Source organism: Hemiscyllium ocellatum, chromosome 5 (genome assembly GCF_020745735.1).
Source record: "Hemiscyllium ocellatum isolate sHemOce1 chromosome 5, sHemOce1.pat.X.cur, whole genome shotgun sequence".
NCBI classification, from domain to species: Eukaryota; Metazoa; Chordata; class Chondrichthyes; order Orectolobiformes; family Hemiscylliidae; genus Hemiscyllium; species Hemiscyllium ocellatum.
Genome location: NC_083405.1, coordinates 102,012,295 through 102,031,374, shown reverse-complemented (window position 1 = coordinate 102,031,374; position 19,080 = coordinate 102,012,295). Strand labels below are relative to the sequence as shown.

At 40.8% G+C, this 19,080-nt stretch overlaps 1 protein-coding gene across 1 annotated transcript in view; it reads right to left on the bottom strand.

Moving 5' to 3' along the window:
- The window catches only part of jcada (junctional cadherin 5 associated a), a 184,333-nt gene that overhangs the window by 90,190 nt on the left and 75,063 nt on the right, over positions 1-19,080 (bottom strand). Inside the window, exon 2 of the mRNA XM_060825045.1 lies at positions 2,113-2,228. The gene's annotated coding sequence lies outside the window, so the exon portion shown is untranslated. The remainder of the gene's footprint in view (positions 1-2,112; positions 2,229-19,080) is intronic.

Below are 19,080 nucleotides of genomic sequence, written 5' to 3'. Positions count from 1 at the left end.
GAATCAATGAAAAGAATGGGTTTCTTAGTTACTAAACATGAGAAGAAATAACAATGCAACATTCAGCACACAGTTTAGCAATAAAAGGTGAGTCCAAACATAGGTAAGTTAAAACAAAGAGATATGGATCAATCTCTGAATTGTTCACAAAGCGTGACATGATCATTATAGTGATTGACAGTGACATTGATAGTTGAACAGTTAATTTTGACATTCTTTGTTTAATGAGTTGATTGAAACTCTTTTGTCCTGATTCCTTTACATAGCTCCTGACTGGCACCACTGAGTGAAAACACTTTTTCTTGCTTTCCCTGCCATGAATGGGTGTTTAAATGGCTCTTTTCAGAGCTCTGACCCTCACAGCACTCTAGTCCACAAGCTAGGCTGTCAGGCTACTGAGACACACACCGTCTAGGGTTAGAGATCTCTTTCAACCCCTGTCCCTGTGTTTTCTTGAAAAGGGAAGAACACAAATCTGCCAGTTTCCAGACTGCTGTCTTTTTTTTAACCTCAAGGTCTGAGATACTCCTAGGAGGTTGTAGTACAATTTCTCCCTTGGAAGCTTATTTGGCATCTCATCAGAGGTAGCATCCCAGAGTCTCTCTCTCTCTCTCTCACTGTCTCTTTCTCTCTCTGGAGGCAGCCACTGAAGATACAACTGTAATTATGATAAATTCTCCTCTCCTTCCACCTGACCAATTCTGCTGCCGCATGTGCTAGTCTTAATTTTCCTGTTGTTTTCAGACATACCTATTCATCTTTCTGCCACCCACACCATCCTGGGACAAATCTTTATCCCTGCCACAGCTGTCACCATTCCCTTTATAACTTGTATCATCAAATTTTCTACCAGTTGATCTTGCCCATCCTCTACCTTCTTTGCCTGACATTTCCTTGAGTTCTTCTTTCTCCAAGCCCCCTTGCACTTGCACAACGTCCAACAGAATTCTATCTTCTTTCAGTTTTGAATAAAGGTCCTTGACCAGGAATATTGCTGTGTATTTTCACCATTTTGTGTTTATATGAAACATTGATGCCGTCGTTCTGGCTCAGCCCAGAAGTTTAGGAATGGAAGCATTTGAAGGACATTCTAGAGAGTGGGATAACAATAGGAAAGTAATGTTGGTGAAATCTGGGCATATTATTATGTCAAACTCACCAAAAGTGGTGAGAAGCACAGAGGATGTAATGGCTGTGTTTGTGTTGTGTTTAAAACACACACATGCACACACACACAGATAGATACATGCACACAGACAGACTCACATACGTATAGATACACACACGCAGACAGACACGCACACATTCTGACACATGTAGACAAATGGACAGACACACACATGCAGACAGACAAACACAAACACACGCAGACATACACATGCAAACAGACACACACGCATAAATGTAAGCATTATTGGGGCTGAGGGAAATTAGAAGCTGAAACAGAGAAAGCAGGAAACATAGTAGGTGAGAGATTATGGAAATGCTAGCAATTTTAGTCTTTTTCCAAATCATTGTAAAACAGCATAAATTCACTCATTGATTCAAAACATATCTTTGGAATATTCAATGATTTTGAAAAACTAAGGTTACTTTCATGCTGACCTCTTATTCTTACGTCTGTTGCATTTATAGTTTATGCTGTTAAATCTGTTTCCTGTAGTCCAGTGGCCAGTGCATTTGCTACATGAATCAGAATTAAAAGTTTAACATGAAAGTGGCTGAAGACATATTTGATAACTTGGTGCATTCCTGTAAATGGAACTGGATAAGTTGGAAGGATTCAATCAGAAGTTGGTTGAAGGATGGTGAAGGAGTTCCTGTATGTAAGCAACGAATGTATATTGTACACACATATCATATTTTTTAGCTTAACAGTTAAGACTTTGCTGTATATAAAGCAAAGAGAACATTTCCCCACACTTTTTCTTGGCTTCCCAGTGTTCATCAGAGTGGAATGCAAATCATTCCTCTTAGAATCTTAAGGAATGGTGAGCTGAATGTTTCTATTGACCTGTTTACAGTCATCGCTGTTCCATTAATGACATATCTATGCAATGTCCTCCCACATCCCCAATCCAAAAAGCTTTTGGGAAGTTACAGCCCCCTCACCTGACTGGTAGTTTGGTGGTACACTGTAATCCATGGAATGCAGTTAAGTAGAATCTCAGTGTTCGGATTCGGAATATCTTTTCTACATTTTCGAATCGTATGATCTTCAGCCAAACCTGCAAAACAAAAATTCATATGTGGTTTCTTGTATCTAAATATTGGTGAAGTAATGTTTTGTTCGGGATTCTCTTCCTTCCTCTCCTGAAGAAACAGGCTTAAGGTTGGTGCAGATAGACTGTTGCATTCCTTACCTTCCAGCAATGTGCCAAGCAACTATCCTTCACATTTTAACATGGATTGCGATATCACTGGGTTATTCCTGTGCAGTGAGGATCTCTGGGTCGGGAATCGGGCAGGAGAGATTGGGGGAGGGGTAAAGGGCAATGAAGTGTAAATATTTTGGATACTTTCCACATCTCTTCTTATCTGAGATATTTCAGTGTCAGAATGGTAGATTATTTTTAAATGAGCTGTCAGCTCTTCGCAGCCTTTAGGAATATCATCACCAGCTCTGATATCGAAGTATGTGGAAAAACATGTACTGATATCATGACTATAATGGAGGAAGATAGTCATATATTGTTGAAGGTCACTTAATAGGTCATTCACTTCAGGTTTAGTTCAGAGCTTCCTGTGCCTAGTCATATTGTGAAACACTACAAAACAATCTGTCAGAAAATGCTTGAAGCCCTCAACAATTTGGGCAGCATACAGAGAGTGGATGGACTGAACTTTACTCACTGTTTATGTTGGCCTGGGAGGTGAGGAGTCTGACTATATGGTAGAGGAAGGTGTCTTCCCATTGCTTAAGGGGAAGAACAGTGATTGTTGCAAATCAATGTACTGATGGCATTGATCGTCTATTTCAGAATGTGAGATGAGTCACATTAGTAAGATCCTGGAGAAAGTTAGCAGGCCCAGATTAAGGTTAGAGATGACTTTCACAATTAGTCCTTCCAGAGTTCAATTGAGCCACATAAGTAACCAAGTAAGGGTCTATTCCTTCGTCTGCTGACATTTTATTTGCCTCTGGGATTCCTCCACTGTGGGGTGTGATGGAGTTAATCCAGTAAATAGTGGTCTCCCAGTGGGTTATGGTTTGCAGATCTCCTTGTTGAATCCTCCTTGGCCTATGGAAGGCTCTGAGCCTTGCAGTGTCAATGGCCACCCCTCTGGAAGCAGGGCCAACTGGCCTGAGTGAATCCTCCTACTCACCAGGTCTTGCATACCCAGACATTGTCTATCTCTGAGGGCATGTGGCCATTGATGGGCTTTCCTTCTGTTCATGCTGCAGTGGTGGTGGGTTGGCTGTGATGAGGCTGCTGATCTCTGAATGGGGCAGTGAGCCACTTTTCTTCAAAGGGATAGTGAGCAAAACGTGTTCTGTGGTCACAGAATAGCTTAAGTGGGTCCACTCCATCCCATGTTGCACTGTGATGAAGGGACTTCTGCTGCTTATATACTTTTCAGAGCAAAGTTTCAGGACACAACGCTCCGATGAAAGGTGACAGAATTGTCACAACTCCGAAGGAAGCTATTCAGCCTACCATATCTCTGCTGGCTCTCTGAATGAGCAATTAACTTAATGCCATTCTCCTTCCTTCTCCCTATAGTCCCACACTTTCTTCCTTTCCAGATAACACAGTCTTCTCAATGTTTCGATTGAACCTGGCTCTACCACACTCTCAGGATATGCATTCCTGTGCTTAGTCATTCACAGGACGAGAAGCATTTTTCTCATTTTTCAAATTCATTCATGGGATGTGGACATCACTGGCTAATCCAACATTTGTTGCCCATCCCTAATTGCCCTAGAGAAGAAGTTGTCCAGCTACCTTCTTGAACTATTGCCATTCTTGAGGTGTTGGGTCATCCACAGTGCTATTAGGAAGGAAGCTCCAGGAACATGAGTCTTTTGCCATCTTGTGATTGGCCCTATCACCAGTGGTAGTAATTTATCATTATCTATATTTATATCTTGTTATCCTACATTAAGCCAATTCGAAGCTCACCTCTGGATATATCCCCTCACTATTCTCAGTGCCAGGAAATGGATTCTCAGGAGGTCCAATTGTTTTTTTCATTAGGATCCAAGGCCTTTGCTAAAATCCTGTTCATGAGCTCTGTTTCTCTCTGATCTGAAGCTGCAACACTAGCTGAATTATCTACAGATTTTCTGTGGTTTTTAATGACAATCCACATTTTCCATTGTTATCTGCCCAGACCAAAACATTTGACTCTACTGTAATTTATGATTTATCTCCAAGATTGCTTCTGACTGTATTTTTGACTGGTATTAAATCAAAACACTGTTCATTTTTTTCTGAAAATGGCCTACACTAATATGATGAAAATTTAAAAGATATGGCAAAGTTGTGTCATTACCTCTTAGCATAACTGCACAGTAACTGTGCCCCATGTTCCAATAGAGCATTCAGATTTATTTTTATTTTATCACAGAATGTAGGTATCTCTGATGTTATCAGCATTTGTTACCCACCCTTAATTACCCTTGAACTGATTGAAATGGCTGAATAAGCCAAAGGATTGTTAAGAGTCAGCCACATTGCTCTGGGTCTAGAGTCACATGTAAGACAGACCAGGTAAAGGTGACAGATTGCCTTCTCTGAAGGACATTAGTGAAGAAGATGGACTCTTACAATAATTGATGATCATTTTGTGGTTACCATTACTGAGACTTGCCTTCAGTTTTGGCATTATTTGAATTTATGGTTGATCAGCTGCCACAGTGGGGCTTCAACCCACGTGCCTGGAACATGTGCCTGGCTTCTGACTTACAGGCACATTGACAACATCACTGCACCACTGTCTCCCAGATGAAGAATTAAAGTAAACCTGGAATTTATGACCTTCACTTTAAACGACTACCAGCCATCTCTGTCTGTCATGAGAGAGCAGGTCTTCTGGGTCTATGTGACTTTGTCTGCTGTAGTTTGATTGTAGAGGTGTTTTAACCTCTGGCTTATCTGCTTTGCTAAGATGACCAATTTGTGTCATGTGTGATTGAGACATGAGTCTATGTGTTACCCTCAATGCACTGTACCTCTGGGAACATGCGAATGCCATGTCCTCTTCCATTTGCAGAGTTTTAATTGTTGCTGGCTGTATAGCTGGTGTTTGTTTGGTGCGTAGGGAGTACAGAGCAAGTCAATTTGTACACTATAATCTAAATCTATAAACTCAACGATCCTTCTGTAGTAAATGTCATTTTGCAGTCTGGCCCTCCCCAGCCTGGCCTAATTATAGATGATATAGATGATTGGAGCAGCTTATAACATTCAGAGTAGACTGTGAAATGTAGAGCTATTTAGGAAGATGCACTGAGCAGCTGAGCTGCTGTTGTTTTTTCACTTGCATTCAAATTCCAGTCGAGGAGCAGCTGCTGCGATGAAACTTATGTGGAGACTGTTAATTGAGTCAACCCCTGTGTAAGTCATCCATGTGACTGAATGTTGCTCAGAAACAAAAGGAATTAGTGGAAGAAAATATAATAAAATGAAACCTGCACCACAAGTGTTTGGAAATGAGTTTGGCAGTTCTCAGTTGGGTGACTGGGTAAAATGACTCACCCAGTTTCAGACATTGAGAGAATACACTGCATTTTATGTTACATTGACAAAACAGGTTGGATGAAGCAAGGAAAAGAGAAACTATTTGATTTCTCAATTATAACAGCAAGGACTGATGCCCTGGTAGTGCTTGGTATTCACTCCTTTCCGAGCAAATAGGAAAAGTCATGGGGCTAGGTCTGCAGTTGCCTGAAAATACTTCACTTACATTTCTTAAGCCTTGCTGGCAGTAACACAACCAGGGCAATATCTGAAGCAAAGTAAAACATGAGACGATCGTGGTAGTATGAAGCATTGGGGTTAGACTTGTTCTCTGGCCATTTGTTGCCCTCTGCTTGCCTGACGTGTTGACTGTTTGCAACAGTTCCATGGACATCAGCTTCCTTCTAATACAGTCAAGAAGGAGCTACTTGTCTGGGAGCAATAATGGATGAATGTCAGATGTTTCTTCAACAATGGACGAATGAGAGAACTGGCACATTGTCTCCACTTCAGAACTGAAGGAACCGAGGCCAGTAGTCAAATCTTTACTCACAATGCAGCTGCTGCTAGCAGAGTCTACAACGGCAAGTGTGACCTCTCCCTGTCTGAATGATTCAGCTATTTGCTGGATAACTCACTTGGTCTTTTGAGTAACTACCAAAGCTTGTGATATCAATTTCTAACCTCTGCAATATCACTACTTTCAATTATTCAAATGCAGTGACCCTGGATAGAGAGCTACATTGCCAGGATAAATCTTGAGACACTTTATATTTCCACATAACTCCAGAGAGTTGACTTTCCTATATTTCACCATGTAAGCAGGAGGTGTAGGACGAGTGTTGAGACAATCTAGATGGTATTTAGTTGATCTTAAACCCCTCCCCACAAAACCCTTCCAATATTTTATATTTTTTCACACCTTTAAAATTCTATCAAACCATAGAAGTTTACAGTACAAACTGTAGCACCCATAGAGTGCTTTTAGCTCATTTTGTTTAGACAAGATTATTTGCTGGAACAATCCAAGTCTAACCCCAATACTTCATGATCGTCTAATGTTTTACTTTGCTTCAAATATTTATTTAACCCGCTGGTGTTTTCCTTAACCATTCTCTGTGCAGATTAGCCTTATTCGAACAACCTTCTATGTAAAACAAATTCCACTCAACTCTTTCCTAGTCATAATGACAAACCTATGGGGAAGATGGTGGCATAGTTGTAAGATCAATGGACTAATGACTCAGGCCACAATAAATCTGGAATACACAGCTAACCACCAGCGATGGTGACCATGATACTGTTGATTGTTGTAAAACCCAACTACTTCACCAATATACTGGAGGCCAAGCTTTCTGCTCCCTGACCTTGACTGACCTACATATGACTCCAGACACAGAGAAATGTGGTTGACTCTTAAATGCACACTGCAATGGCCTTGTAAGCCACTCAGATCAAGGCGCAATTATGGGATAACAAATTCTGGCCTTGACAGCAATGCCTGAACATCTCCTGAAAGAATAAAATATATATTAATAACTCTTTGCCATTGGTTCCTTGGTCAGAGAAAGTAATTTTTCCCTGTTCACCCAAATAACACTTCACAATTTTGAAAACCTTCATTAAATCTCCTCTCAACTTCTCTCCTGCAGTGAAACGAGTCCCATTTCTCTTCTTACTGCCCTAAGATGTATCTTGGTGAAATCTGTATAGTATAGTCACTGTGTTTTTCATGTTCTTTTTAAAATGGTGTGGTGTAATCAATTAACTTTAGATTACTTACAGTGTGGAAACAGGCCCTTTGGCCCAACAAGTCCACACCGACCCGCCGAAGCGCACCCACCCAGATCCATTCCCCTACGTTTACCCTTGCATCTAACACTACAGGCAATTTAGATTAGATTAGACTTACACTGTGGAAACAGGCCCTTCGGCCCAACAAGTCCACACCGACCCGCCGAAGCGCAACCCACCCATACCCCTACATTTACCCCTCACCTAACACTACGGGCAATTTAGCTTGGCCAATTCACCTGACCCGCACATCTTTGTGACTGTGGGAGGAAACCGGAGCACCCGGAGGAAACCCACGCAGACACGGGGAGAACGTGCAAACTCCACACAGTCAGTCGCCTGAGTCAGGAATTGAACCCCAGGTCTACAGGCGCTGTGAGGCAGCAGTGCTAACCACTGTGCGCATGGCCAATTCACCTAACCTGCACATTTTTGGACTGTGGGAGGAAACCAGAGCACCTGGAGGAAACCCACGCAGACATGGGGAGCAGAAAGCTTGGCCTACAGTATATTGGTGAATGTGCAAACTCCACACAGTCAGTTGCCTGAGGTGGGAATTGAACCGGGTCTCTGGCGCTGTGAGGCAGCAGTGATTTTTTTAACTCTTTACTTTTGCCTCTATTAAAGAAAACCAAATTCTATTGACATTCATTAAAACATATATTGATCTAACTTTTCTTCAATGCTCTTAAATTGTTCACTGATACTTTGTGCCTTACTTCTCCTCTTTGAATTGCTATGGTTAGCGGTGGGGTGAGAGGTGAGGTAGAATTTTCTGCTCTGTCTGGTGTTGAACCTGGAGGCAGGAAGGACTGCAGTAGGCAGGATAGTGTCATATCTGATCTACAACTCCCTCCTGCCACCACCAGAACTAAGCTCTGAGAGGGAAGGGTCAAGGTCGACCTCCCCACCTCTGCCAGTTGAAGTCCTTAAGTGGCTAAAGTAATGATCACATTTGAGCCTCATTCTGCTTTTGCTGATATTAACTGTCTGTTGATGGACCTGTTGCCATGTGGTATGAATGATTGATAAAGTAGGGGAAGAGTTTGTCAACTCTGGGAGATGGGGCCTTCCTTGGTCAAAGGCACTCAGTGGCTGATGGGAGGGACTCGATATTAGAAAGGGGTGGGACTGCTGAGAACCAGCCTCCTGCTGTTGCTGCCAACCATCCTGTATCCCTCTCGTCTCAGATCCACCTGGTGGGCTCCCCTCCTCCAACCCAACTTCCTATATAATGACAGCCCTGTGCCCTTTTGCATTACTCCTCAAGCCTTGGACTCTAAACTACCAGGAGCAATGACTACCTTCTCAGTAGCCCTGCTGTTGTACAAAAGAGCCACTAGCCTGGTCAGCAAAATCTTTGCCAGATGCCTCCAGATGCCTGATGGTGGCTTTGCAAATCGCTTTTGTCTGATTGGCTTGTGGTTTGGTGGACCTTTGGATAAAAAGGCATCTAGGCCTCCTGTTGATTCTCTAAGCAGCCTGTGAAACTCTTGATGCTGCAAGAAGATTCTGGTCAGGATGAATTGTACAGATATTTTCCAATTTATCTGTTTAGAGTTGTATGACACAATACTGGAGCAAGTGGGACTTGAATATGGGGTTCCTGGCTAAGAGGAAGGGATGTTACCACTGCGTAACAAGAGGCCCTAGATGAATTCTGCAATGCCATTGCAAGTAAATAGGCAAATGTTACTGATTTTGAGTTGCCAGAAAATACTGCAGTCTGAACTGAACAGAATTAAGATTCTAGTTTTTCCTTGAACACTGTTTGTTGAACCATACAAGTCTTGTGCATATTATTAGTGCGAGCAGTGATGTAACTTGGCATAATCACTGCACAATCACATTTTCCACTTTGTTCAGCTGTAATGCATCAGCACAGATTGACCTAACATTAATTAGGCCAATTATTAGGAGGCTGACTGGCCTGAAAAAAAAAGACCAAGCATTTCCCTCTGTTTCAAAAATATTAAATCCCTTTTGCAGGATTCCATTCTGTTTTCCAGAAGAATAACAAGCTGCTGTCAGTTTCGGAATCGCCCAGGCCTTCAAAACATGAAGCACGTTTGGGTTTTGAAATAAAAGTCTTCATAAATGTAGGGATATTTAAATAGCTACTAATTACTGTAATGTATGCTCAATTTGAGTAAACATCAGAAAATTTAAATTGAAATTAAACGCTCATTAAAACTGGTTAGTAGGTGAGATCGCCTGATTAATCCTCCCCTGTCATTCTCTTCCTGGCCATGGGCCTTGTCTCTGATGAACAGTCTCGTAACTGATCCTACCACTTCTCTACGGATTGTGGGTGGAACTTTGAGCGGTGCAATTCTCAGCTGCTTCCCAGCTTGGAAAATGGCCTGGGAATTGTCTGCTGGATTTGAAGTTAGACCTGGGAGTTAAAGTATTGTGGGTCCCATATTGGAAGCAACTCTTAATTTAATCCACTGCCCACCTGCAGAAAACTAGTTTAGATTTGAAATTATATTTAACATGTTCCCACCCTTATAACACTATAGATCCTTTGACTTGTGATGAGCAGTGGCACAGGAGATGCACTTCGACATTATACACACATACAGAGACACAGACATAGAAAGACAAAATAATTGACACCTACACCCTGAGTGCTTTTCTTGAACTTTCTTGATAGCTGCTTTTTGAGGTTAGGGGGCTACCTTTTGGTTTTCAGGGGTTCCTTTGTCATTCTCACTAATTCATTAGAAGTCATGCAGTCATGTAGTAACATTACCTTCTGTATTTGTGTTGACATAGGGGCCATTTGATTCACACAGATGCAAAATTAGAATACTTCATTGATATTCTCAATAATTACCAAACATAAAATTTAAAGCCCCACCACACAAAGAAAACGTTATTTTCTTAGACACACAGTATTTAAATTAGCACATGATAACAGATGCAAAATACATATTCCCACATACAGGAAGACACAACCCTGAACCCATCTTCGAAAGATGACTGAAATCATAGCCAATATAGTTCCACTGTAAACGAACAGAGCTGGAAGATTTAATAAAGTAGCTGCTATCTTTTTTACTGAATCTGCAATCTCAATTTCAGATTTAAATGTAACAATTGACTTCATGTTCATTCTAACAGCTTCCACTGCATTTTCACCATAGAGTAGTTCTGGGATATATACAGCCTTAAGTTCAAGATTCCACATTCATTTGCAAGGAATTCATTACCCTTAGTGGTTTCTGGTTTTCTAGTTGTTAGCTGAACATTCCTTTGCTGACAGGTTTAAAATTGATCTGTCTCCTTTGTAGTCTCCCTCTTAGTCTACTTGTAGTTGCCTTCTCCTGCCTTGCAGCTTCTCTCTCTCTCTGTGCAGTCTGTCTTCCTACCCCTCGCAGCCTCCCCCTTTCCAAACTTGCAAACACATTCTACTCCCATTCCTAACTTTGCAGCCTCACTGTCTCTTAAACTCACCTACTGCCTCCCTCATCTCACTCCCCAGGTAAGTTCTTTAACCCATGATCTCTTTCATTACCCAATCCCACTGTCGTCCCTTGAACCCTCCACCTCACTTACAGCCTCTTTCTTCTCCCATGTCGATATTATCACCATCCCTACTACCAATGTTTCTTCGTCCAGTGGCAGTAAGCTTCCCCACCTCCCTGGCCCACAATGCTTCACTTATTTGCCTTTCCTTTCCTTGTTGCTTATCCCTCTTGCTGCTTCACCAACTGCAGGCTGTTCCTCCTGGGTTGTTGCTGCTGACAATGAATGTATCAGCAGTGTGTAGGGGGAGAAATAGCCAGTGACTAGAGGAACATCTCCTCACCAATTCTGTCTGTTTTGCTTATAGGGCAGGGGAAAACCTTTCTCAAATTGACCAAATGAATGATTAGATTTTCCCAGGCATTCTAGGGAGTTTTGGCCTCAATTTGTTTGCTGCCCAGTGCATTTTGAACAGTGATACGGACAAACAGACACAAAGTTGGATCTTCGGGTAAAAAATGAGGTCTGCAGATGCTGGAGATCACAGCTGAAAATGTGTTGCTGGTTAAAGCACAGCAGGTTAGGCAGCATCCAAGGAATAGATGCATGCTGCCTAACCTGCTGTGCTTTAACCAGTAACACATTTTCAACAAAGTTGGATCTCCCTGCATTAATAGTATTATAGAGATATCCTGCCAGTAATGATGCTGAATTTGTATATTGCCGATAAAAGAAGCCTGTTGTTAAAGCTTTTTGTTTTGCACTTGTCATAATTCAAAGGTACAACCAATATTTATACTGCATAAGAAGAGAGTTATGGTTGGTTGGTGAATGAATTCTGATTGACAGAAGTGTTGCCATGGAGAATGCACAAATTAATGTTGATTGATAGTTAATTGTCAGGCTTTGTTTAAATTTTAAACAAGACAACTTGACTTTCATTTGTCTAGTTATTGCCTTCAGAAATGAACCAACAAAAAGCCATAATCTATTTTGTTGAGTTGAAACCGATGCAGTACATATTCCTTCTATCTAAAAAGTATCGGGCGGTGATAATGTCCCGACCCTGAACGGAGAGGCCTGGGTTCAAGTCCCACCACTCCAGAGGTGTATAATAACATCTCTGAACAGGTTTATTAGTAAAAATAGGTTAAGTTTTTAAAGAAAAGAACAAGGTCCCGTGCATTAATATATGCAGCTTCCAATACACTCAAGTGCACCATACTGCAAGTCCAAATGACAGTCCTAAATTGGTTGTCAGGGTATATTTTCAAACATTCAAGATAATCCAGTAAATGTTGTCGATTTCTAGAATATCTAACGTGGATATTGTGTTGTGGGTTTTGCCAGCACAGTCTGATCAGGTACTATCAGTACCGTGCTTGTTGTGACCAGCTGATGGATATGCTGTTTGATATGATCTGACAGCCTCTGATCTGTATAACAACTATGCCTGACATCACATAGAGTCATTGAATCATAGTGATGTACAGCTCAGAAACAGGCCCTTCTGCCCCACTCACCTGCACCTACCAGGTTTCCTAGTATGATTGAGTCCCATTTGCCAGCATTTGGCCCATATCCCTCCAAACCTTTTGAATTCATATACCATTTAGGTCTATTTTAGATGTGGTAATTATACCCACCTTCACTATCTCCTCCAGAGGCTTGTCCCATACACGCACCCATCCTCTGTGTGAAAGAATTGTCCCTTAGGACCCTTTTAACCATTTCCCTCTTGCCTTAAACCATTGCCCTCTAGTTTCAGACTCCAATACCCTGGGAAAAAGACCTTGACTATTCACCCAATCCATGCCCCTCATGATTTTAAAACCACTATAAGGTCACCCCTCATTCTCTGACATTTGCACAAATTAGTAATGTGGTATCTGAGTTCAGTGTTGATGTGCTGGGGAGTATTGCAGGTGCATAGTTCCTTGAGAGTGGAGTTGCAGGTAGACTGGGTGGTGAAGAAAGCGTTTGGCACACTTGCCTTCATTGGTCAGAACATTGAATTGAGGAGTTGGGACATCATGTTGCAGATATACAGGACATCAGTGAGGTCATTTTTAGAATATTGAGTCCAATTCTGGTCTTGCTGCTGTAGGAAAGATGTTAAATTTGAAAGGGTTCAGAGAAGATTTACAAGGATATTGTCGGGTTCGGACGATTTGAGCTATAGAGAGAGGTTGAATAGGCTGGGGCTATTTCTTCAGTGCTGGAGTCACTCATTTAAACAGAGATAGGTCATTTGTGAATCTATCAAATTCTTTACAACAGAGGGCTATTAAGTAAATTCAAACTGAGATAGACAGATTTCTAATCATTAAAGGAGTCAAGTGTTATAGAGGTAAGGCAGGAAAGTGGAGTTGAAGATTATCAAATCAGTCATAATCTCATTGAATGGAAGAGCAGACTGTTGGGGAGATTGGTCCACCTCTTCTCTCATGTCTTATGGATTCATGCACAACACTGTCATACATTTTTTCCCAGATATTTTAGGTGCTAAAGAACAACAGAGGGAGCCAAAGTGGAATGTGAAGCTGATACCCCGGTTTAGACAGAATTTAATTTAATTTAAGACACCAGCTTGGTGAAGGTGTTGAAGCCTGTTTTGGGAACATCTAATGGAGGATCTGTAAGGACTAATTTTAAAGTAAGTTGCCTGTTGGTACTCATTGGTGGCTTGTATTTACCTTCAAGTCTTTACCTGACAGTGACCAAACTGTGGGATTCAACTAGTCATTTCTAAGGTTTCAAGGGCTACTTAGAGCTCTCTCGCCTTTCACGGTTCACTTGCATCTAGGGGCTTGAAGAGAGTTTTTGAAAGACATAAGCAGACTTTCTGGACCACATCCCCAAGGGCTTCATCAATACTGTATCAACATTATTGTGAAAATTCTCTGAGAGTTCAGCAAAAGATTGTTAATGCCATGCTACTGTACCTTACTGGAGACATTGTAGAAGTCACCAGGAGAAAGGTAATACTTGGCCATTGGTATCTTGCTAGGAATCTCCATTAATCTGGAAGAGGAGAAGCCAGATAGAGTAACACCAGTCACTGCAGGAGAGGGGGAAAGAATGGTCAGATAAGTTTCTTTTCCCTTGCAAGTCCTGAATATTCTTCTTCTTCTGGAGCTCCTCCACCAGGAGCCCTTGTACTGTGTCCGAGAACTGTGTATCCTCTTCCTTGCTTCCTGCAGCATCCTGAAATGTGCTGCTGTGTGCAAGGGAGCACATTCCACACCATTTGGAGGAAGTGGGTAAATAGAACCCACATATAAATAATCAGGAAAATTGCTTCTAATCAATGCTTGAACCCTAAACCTGTGGTATTCATTCTAGTGCTTCGAAGAAAATTATCTTACGATGAAAGGTTGAACAAGTTGAGATTGTATCTTTTGGAGTTTCAGAAATGAAGAGTCATCTCATTGTTGCATATAAGACTCTGCAATGACTTAACAGAGGAAATGCTGAGAGGAAGCTTCTTCTTGTTAGAAAAACTGGAAGTCAGGGATACAGGTTATAATTAATGGCTCTTCCACTGAAGACATAGATGTAATCTTTTTGATGTTTTTCCATTATTGGAACTCACTTTCTCAGAGAGTGATGAAGGAAGAGTCAGTGAATGTTTTTAAGGTGGAAATAGACTGTGATAGAGTTAGCTTCTTGACTAACAAGGGAATCCGCTGTTAATTGTGATAGGTGAGGATGTGGAGTTGAGGCCACAATCAGATTAGCCAGGATCAAGGAAATAAATGGCCTTATCTTCTCTAAATTTCCATATTTACACAGTGATCAGTAGCATTGGCACAGCATTTATTCTGTATTTGTTTTTACCCTGGGTCAAAATCATGTCAGGATTTTAACATAGCAAAATATTAGAAGATAATTAAAAATGCCCCAAACTGCTCATAATTAGTATTCTCACCCACTCCTTACAGCCTGTACTAAGGGCCTTGGCTTAATACTGATAGTAGTTTACAGAAGATAGAGAAAAAAGATGTAATAAATATTAAACATTCTACATCTACCAATTAATAATGACATATAAAAATAAAGAGAAAATAATTAAGTGAGCAGGCTAGGATTCAAAGGAGACTCGCATTTTATGTCCTGCTTATATTCCAATCAAAAAGAGCTCCAATTTCCCTGACTTGCAGCTAGGTTTCCTCATCAACACCTAATCACAGTAGCTTAATGTGTGTACATTAATCTCTAGCCTTGAGATAATATTAATAATCTGCTGCTTCTGCAGGCTGATTGCTAAATTTTGACAGATCTGTTTCATGAGAGAGTTCTGTAATGTGGCAATAAAATAGCTTTCTTCAAAAGCCCAGCTCATTGTTTGGCTCCACCTTGCTTTAAAGACAATTCAGTTTCCTCAGCATGTGTATAACCTTTCCCCATTGGAAATGATGCATTGTATGTTGAGAACCAATGTCCACTTTAGTCTGTTTCACAGAATTGCAAGGAGGGATTTTTGAAGGATGACCCTTTATGTGTGCTGATGCATAGCTGAGAAAGGATCCAATTAAAGAGTAGCAGAGATAAAGTTACAAAAAAGGAAAAGGATCATACCATCACTTGGGAAAATGTATTTATATTCATGGACAATGTAAAAAAACTGGAAGATATGGAATGGTCTGGCACGGTCTTTATTGAAAAGGTATTTCGCTATGTGATTTCTTGGAAATGAAGACAGCAGTTTAATGGGTGCTATGGTTTACCTTTCCAAAAAGTCAAGGAACTTTGGAGACAAGACTATCAATTATGTTAAGGAGATAAAAGATAGTGTTAAAGTCTCTTAACTGCTAGAAAACATGCCTTTGAAAGGATTATGGAGGCCTCTATACTGAAGATTGCCTAGCAATTCTTTCTGGACTTTTTCAATTTTCAAAGACCTAAGTAGTAGAAGGAAGTAAGTCCCTGGACCTGCAGTCTCTCTCCCTTTCAATGGAAGTGGTAAAATTTCCAAATATAAACCCAGAAAAGCTGAATTGTGGCCACTTTCCAAAGATGCAGATTCAGCTTGATTCCAAACTGAACTGAAGCTCTTCCATCAGCCTGAAGCTGTCAGTGATTCAGTTCCATTGACAAGAAACCTGGGGTCACCAACTTTATCATTTTTTTTTGCAGACCTTCTGCCAGTAGGGTTGTTTTGCCTTTTTAAAACATCTTCTCTGCAGAGACAGTTCTGATTTGTGTTGTGTGACTCTGTCTTTGGGATTAAGGGGATCTTAGTCAATGTTTGTCACTTGTTTGAAGATAACTTTTAGTGTTTTAATAAACAGGTTATTCATTAAAAAGCCTGCATAAAGTCTCTTTTAATTATTTTAATCCACCTGCTTGAATGCATTACGACATACCTCCAGGACAATTGGAATTTAAAACCAAACCTTCTGTCCCAGAGGTTGGGACATCACCATTGTGCTACAAGACCCCTAGAGATTTCAAGTCCATTCTCTAAACTTTTATCCTGGGTCAAAGACAAGTATCAATTGGCCATTGTGGTGATTGGATCAATACATTTGTCATAATCGTGTGACTGGTGAAGTAGTGGGAACTCATTATCATTGTATTCCACCTATCAAGTTCATTACTCATCGTTCAAGTTCAGAGGCAGATCACAATATAGGTATAGTGTATAAGCCAGACCTTGGAAATCCTTGGCTGGTGAGCTAATTCTAATCAGCAATCTCTTTCTAGATCTCCTGGGAAATTCTGATCGTAATAAGATTGAATATCATGCCAATAAAGACTGAGACAAACATGTTCATTCTAAAAGAATTAAAGATTGAGACCAACATGTTCCTTCTAAAAGATGAGAGACTTAACACACAATTCAGGTCTTTTTCAATATATAATTTCAGTTACTTCACACTGTAAACTTTCACTATAAATTCTGTGTCTTACGATCTTATACTCCACAACCACCTAATGAAGGAGCAGTGCTCCGAAAGCTAGTGCTTACAAATAAACCTGTTGGATTATAACCTGGTTTTGTGTGATTTTTAACAATGTTAAAGATTGAAATTAACAGCCTTCAATCACAATAGAAGCTTAATCTAAAACATTACTAATTACAATGGTATGAGAGGAAAATTGACTATGTTTGAATGGGTAAATTGACTGAAATCGTACATCAGTAATTAAACTGTGTGAAAGATTTGAAGAGACTATTCAAAATGTGCAACAAAACTCCAAAGTTATGTGTCCCACAGTGCAGCGGTGGATGCTAACCCTCAGCAGTATCTGGTTGCCTTAGCTTTCAAAGTTTCACAAGATGTTGTGATTTTTCATTTCCCTCAGTGGAGTAGTTAAAATATCTCTAATTAGAGCTGCCACAGCGTTAGATGCTCCAGAAGAATGTGGAGATCAAAGGAATTAAATGTATTAGCATTCAACTAATCTCTCCAGGCTCCACACGATATTCAGTCCAAGATGCAAGGAGACAAGAAAGGCTAAGTATAACACCATTAGCACAGGCTCACACTCCAACTGCAAGTGAAAAAGCCACCTTGAGACTTGCATTGAAAACTAATCCTGATTATCAAAAACATCCATTTAATTAGACTGTCACTGAAAAGTAGTGCTGCATTTCTGGCAATCGGTTCCCATGATTTCACCCCTTCATTAGCAGTTACTTACATCCAATTTTGGAAATGACAATTACCAAAGTGACATGCCATTTGCTACACTTTAAAAATAAAAGCAATACAGTATATCACAATTAATAAGAGTTCTTATAACATTATGGAAAGTTGCAAATAAACAAGAAATATTCATATGATATTTTTACCATTTACAAATATCACCACTGCTATTATCTTATTGATGATTTATAGTATTGATTTTAAACCTGACTCCAATCTTATGGATAAGAGAGAATACACAGGGTGTGGGAGATAATAACATCAGATTGGGCAAACCAACCCCAACTCAACCACATTCCCAGTCGACACAATGTTTACAAAGGTGATTCGGGCTCCAGATAAGGTTTTTGCGAAAGGCAAACAGGATCTACATAACATGCTGAAGTTGCACTGCTGTTGTGGTCTCCTGCTGCCACGTATTGCCTCCTGTTGGCCAGGCCGGCAATCAATCTAGCTGGCTGTCATGTGGCAGTCTGAATAGAATCAAGTAAATGACGTTCTAGGTAAAAACAAGGACTGCAGATGCTGGAAACCAGAGTCTAGATTAGAGTGGTGCTGGTAAAGCACAGCAGGTCAGGCAACATCTGAGGAGCAGGAAAATCGACGTTTCGGGCAAATTCCTGATGAAGGGTTTTCCAGCACCACACTAATCTAAATGACGTTCTGTCAACTGGATCATCAGGACCTGTGCCCAATCTGGGTTTGTAGTCTGTTCTCCAGCTCCACAGCACTCTTTCCACCTCCCCATTAATACTGGGATCCTTATGTTAGATTGCTGTGGAAAATCCCACTTTAGATCTTATGTTTGATGTTGGTGAAAGGTAACTTTGGAGTATTTCCACGTCTGAAGTGCTGTCTATCAAGCAGTGGGGATTGGGGAGGAGAGAGGCTGGTGAAAGTTTTGCAGTGAACTATCCTGAACAATGGTCCAAGCAGATTTTGTTTTTTTCTTTTAACAGACTACAGACCCTTTGTAAAGAATTGGAAACTCATTCAGCCTGTTATATGTTATTGTTTTGCTGCAAAGAGCTACGAACAGAGCTACTAAGTCAGGCAGCTCCACCTGCACTGGAGCGTATCCAAAGCAGGTGGCCCTTTCTAAAGTGACTGATGACAGAACTATATTGAATGATTTTTCTTAGTGGTACAATTGCAAAATGATTCACAGGCCGATTGAAGGAAGGAATAATAAAATGCCACAGCAAAACATTCAGCAGTTAGATTTACTACAGTGTGGAAACAGGCCCTTGGGCCCAACCCATCATCCAAAGAGTAACCCACCCAAACCCATTTCCTTCTGAGTAATGCACCTAACATTATGGGCAATATAGTATGGTCAATTCACCTGGCCTGTACATCTATGGACTGTGGGAAGAAAGCGGAGCAAACCCATGCAGATGCGGGGAGAATGTGCAAACTCCCCACAAACAGTGGCCTGACGCTGGAAACAAATCTGGGTCCCTGGCACTGTGAGG